The following is a 5,056-nucleotide window of genomic DNA, read 5'->3' on the forward strand; positions in this document are numbered from 1 at the left end:
ACCAGATATCAAGGGTGATCAACCAAGAGTAGGGGCTTTTCACTAGACCCACTTAGCAGGATTCTTGCTCACAATAGGCTCTGCAAGGACAAAGAGAAAAGCCCAAGATTGGGCCTAGTCAAGCAGAGAACTCAGAGAATCCTGACTGGAGTTTTAGTCAAAGGAGAGGGTCTTTTTCAGGCAGGAGGGAAGATGGTTGGCCAAGTATCCTGAACAACCACCTTCCCCTTGCTTTCACCTGCCTTTAGTACAGTGCTCCTTCTGAATAGCTGAGATACACTGAAATTCTTCCTACAAATTACTGAGTAGTAGAGAAGGTGAAAAACAACAACAAAAAAGAATCACAAACTTCCAAAGTATCGAGCTGCATACAAATGGTGTCTACTGTCCCCACAGCATAGAGGTGATATCCTGTTCCACTTTGTGGCTGAGAAGTCCCTCTCCAAATCTCCAGAGATTCTCTGCAGCAGCCTTCTGGGGAAATCAGTAGATAATCACTAGGGTTGGTGGTCAATCCTTGGATAAAATAGGCTTCAAATGCACTTTGCACTGCTTCAAATCCACTTTCAACATATAATACATATGAAACTAATACTTATTAGAAAATGGAGCTAGGCACAGTGGCTCACACCTGTAATCCCAGAATTTTGGAGGCTGAGGTAGGAGGATCCCTTGAGGCCAGGAGTTTGAGACCAGCCTGGGAAACATAGGGAGGCATCACCTCTACAAACAAAAAATTTTAAAAACTAGCCAGGCGTGGTTGTGTGCATCTGTAGTCTCAGCTACTTGGGTGACTGAGGCAGGAGGATAGCTTGAACCCAGGAATTCAAAGCTGCAGTGAGCCATAATCGCACCACTGCACTCCAACCTGGGCATAGAGTGAGACCCCTTCTCTAAGAAAAAGATAAAAAAAAGAAAGTGGGTCTGGAATCTTTGAAAAGGGTAGTTAAATCTTTTCAATGATCCGATAGTATTCACAATGGACGTTTACTCAACAGGGAGCAGTTTGGAAACTCACAGGGTATTTTTGGTTGTCGACAATGAATTGGGAGATATTACATGAGGTCCAATAGTGGCAGACGCAATGTTGCACAAAAACCAGATTGTTCTCGATTCTAACCACCTTTTGACTGTCTTGCCACATGCTTATTATTTGGGTGAAAAGCCTGTTGGTATTCTTTCAGGTCCGGAGCCTATCCCATTTTACATGTTGCTCTGGTCTGAATGCTTGTGTCCCCCAGAATGCATATGTTGCAATGTAACCCACTGTACAGTGGTGCTGGTAGGTGGGTCATCTGGAAGGTGATTAGGTCATGAGGGCAGAGCTCTCATGAACAGGATCAGTGCCCTTATAAAAGAAGCCTGAGGGCACTTGTTTTGTGCTCCCACCATGTGAAGGCACAGCTGGAAACAAAGAGCCAGCCCTCATCAGACACCGAATCTGCTGGTGCTTTGATCTTGGACTTCCCAGCCTCCAGAACTGTGGGATATATACATATATATATTTAGACAGGGTCTCACTTTGTCACCTAGGCTGGAGTGCAGGGGCATGATCATGGTTCAGTGTAGCCCGACCTGCTGGGCTCAAGCAATCCTCCTGCCTCAGCCTCCCAAGTAGCTAGGACTACAGGGTGCATGCTTCCACACCCAGCTAATTATCTTATTTGTTGTAGAGACAGGGTGTCACTATGTTGCCCACACTGGTCTCGAACTCCTGGGCTCAGTGATCCTCCTGCTAAGGCCCCCCAGAGTGCTGGGATTACAGGCTGGGACTACAGGCATGAGCCACCATGCCCAGCCTTGCCTTCCTTTAAAATGGGAGCTGTGTTATTAATTATAGTGTTTCCAGCTGCATATTTGGGTGAAAAGGATTTCAGTGAAGTGGAACAATTACTGCAAAAGTAACAAAATGTAACGGAACATTTGACACACTTTTTAAAAGAATTAGAACTTCATTAAACTTCATCACTCAAATTCTTAAAAATATTTCATATTATTGCCATCTGTTTCAATTTGGGTCTCTCCAAAAGCAGACTCTGAGACACAAGTTTCAGATACAAGTAGGAGATTCTCCTGGGGGTTATAAGCCCCTGGGCACTTGCAGCCTGCTCTATGCATGGGCCAAGCACACCCCTGTATCCAGAGAAAGCCCCCAGGCAGAGGGACCTGGGTTCTTATATGAGAATTGCCACTGTAGCACTAGGTACTTCCAGGTGGGCAAAGAGAATGCGGTTGGGACACCAGTAGCATCTCCTACAAGTGAAAAGAAGGCAGTAAGGCTCAATTTCCTAATCTCCCTATTCTCCTGCCTCTGGTCCCAGGCAGGATATTTCTGTTACCATGTAAACATCAGAGTATACTTACACAAACCTGGAGGCTGTAACCTACCACACACCTAGGCTATATGATTTAACCCATTGCTCCCAAGCCATAAACCTGTACAACATGGGCCTGTACTGAATGCTGTAGGCAATTGTAACACGATGGTAAGTATGTGTGTATCTAAATACAGAAAAGGTGCAGTAAAAATATGATATAAAAAGATTAAAAACGGTCCACCTGCAGAGGGCAAGTGTCTTGCTATGTTTTGCTGAATCTTCTTGAATCTGCTTTCTGCATTGGGGAAATGGCCCATTGCCATCCATCACCATGGATGGAGCTTGCAGGACTGGAAGTTGCTCTGGGTGAGTCGGCGAGTGAATGGTGAGTGAATGTGAAGGCTTAGGATGTTACTGTGCACAAGTGGAGACTTTACAAACACTGGACATTTAGTCTGGCTGCCCTCCCCCTCTGCCACGCTCTGTGATTTGCTGACACTCCTGTCACCGGGTCTGTGGCCGGTTGCACCTTTCCCAGGTTGTGGGTGCAGCCTCAGCTTTTACAGAGGCTCCTTCAAGTGGAAAGAAGGAAGTGAGGCCAAATTGCCTAATCTCCTTATCCTCTTACCCCGGGACCCCATCTTTCTCCTTCCCCTCTACCCCTCCCCCTAGTATGGCCAAGGGATTTCCAAAACTGTTGTAAGACAAATTATGTTCCAGGAGAGGCTCAGAAAGTCTGCTGGCAGAGTCTCCTCTATATTGCTACAATGATATCATCTATTTGTAGAAGCTGGGGTTGGTTAAGATGTTAAAGTGAGATCATTGCGCTGATCTGCCAAATGTTTATATCCTTCTGCCTGCTAGGGATGGAGTATTTGTTTAGAAGAGAATTTATTAATGAGTATCCCCACTAATGCCCAAAAAGACACAAAATAATAACTTCTTGGGTTTTCTGAGCCAGCAGGTTTAGGAGGGTTTGCCCTCTGCAAACACAATAGGGGGACAGAGTGGGACTCAGGTGGACCCTGCACAAGGAAGCCTGACTCTAAGGAGGGAGGAATGTGCACAGGAATGGTGGGATCCTGACACTAGTTGTAGATAGTTCTGATGTCCACGTGTCCATCTGGGTGGGTTTCCTTTAATAAACCACTCCCTTTGTGCGCCATCCATTCTTCCAACTAAAACCCTCCCACTGTTGGGTGCAGCCCTGATCCCTGGTACGGAGGCTCTTCAGTTTTAGTCCCTTGCAGTTGCTCTGTGCAACGACCTTAACCAAATCCGCTCCGTCAGCCACAAAACCAAAACATCTGCTCAATATCCTCTTGATTCGTTTATTCATCTATTTGAAGTGAATTTTGCAAACACCGTTCAGCCTGTTCTACTGCAGACGAAATATTTCTGTAACTTTCCAACCCTTTGGTAATTCTAATGTTTTTGAATCCTCTCCAATTTTCCATATTATCTTTACATCGTGGAGTTTAAATGGTATATGAGACTCTACCTCTAAAATAGAGGGATAGCATTCATTGATCAGTAACCTTTTGTGATGACAGCTTACAAGGTCTGGTCCCTGACTCCCGACTTCTAAAGGAAAGGAAAAGAGACTCTAACACAATCTGCTAATTAACCCACAGGTTGGATTGAGAAGGAAAAAAAATCCACCTGAATTCTCAAGATAAAAGGTATCATTTAAATAATTATTCTGGGTCTCTGCTGCTCCTGTTTGACAAGACAGCCACATCTTTTAGCGCAGTGCCGGCTGCATGCCTCAGACACCATGGTGAAGGTTAAGGCCAGAAAAATCAGATTTGGTCACATTGGGGGCCTGGTCACCAGGGCTACCAACTCTGGCAAAGTGGATATTGTCACCATCAATGACCTCAACTACATGGTCTACATGTTCCAGTATGATTCCTCCCATGGCGATTTCCATGGCACCGTCAACGCCGAGAACGGGAAGCCTGCTATCAATGACAATCCCATCACCATCTCGCAGGAGTGAGATCCCACCCAAATCAAGTGGGGCCATGCCAGCACTGATTATGTTGTGGTGTCCACTGGCATCTTTGCCACCATAGAGAAGGCTGGGGATCACTTAGATGAGGAGGCCAAAAGGGTCATCATCACTGCCCCCTCTGCTGATGCCCCCATGTATGTGATGAGTGAAAGCTATGAGAAGTACTGCCTACAGTAAGAGCTTGCTACTATTAATATCACCATTTTAGTAATCATACTCTGAACATTGGCAAAGAAGAAAAGACAGTCCTGAAAATCAAGTCTGTCTGTTTCTGCCAGAACACTCATGAGACAGTTTGTTCCTAAAGTAGCAATTAAGAATAAAGAACCAGAACAGTGTGATTGTCCAAGAAGTCAGCTTCTGGCTTAGCTCCGTCAGGATCCCAATTCTCTAGGGAGTCGAGCTACTCTCCGTGGCGTTTCCAGGGGCTGATAAAATAGAGGGGAAGAAGTCATTCTCCCACCTTCTTCCTTCCACATCCACCTATGGCCTGATCATCACTGCAGCACCTCACTGCTCTGAGGTCCAAATGGGGGTTGGCGCACTCAGAGGTCCACAGGCGCCATCGAGGAGGGAAGCAGGCTGGTGCAATCGGTCAGCACATGCATTTCGCTTTCATGCTCGTCACCTAGTAATAGTCTCCACCTACACAACTAAAGGTGTGCCATCTCCCAGATTCTAGAAACACAGGCTCCCTTGATTTTTTTTGAGACAGAGCCTC

General features: G+C 45.8%; 1 pseudogene; it reads left to right on the plus strand.

Moving 5' to 3' along the window:
- The first annotated feature begins 4,095 nt into the window (after positions 1 to 4,095).
- Positions 4,096 to 4,512, plus strand: LOC105549332 (annotated as a pseudogene).
- Positions 4,513 to 5,056: the final 544 nt, after the last annotated feature.

Source organism: Mandrillus leucophaeus, unplaced genomic scaffold (assembly GCF_000951045.1).
Source record: "Mandrillus leucophaeus isolate KB7577 unplaced genomic scaffold, Mleu.le_1.0 Scaffold434, whole genome shotgun sequence".
NCBI lineage: Eukaryota > Metazoa > Chordata > Mammalia > Primates > Cercopithecidae > Mandrillus > Mandrillus leucophaeus.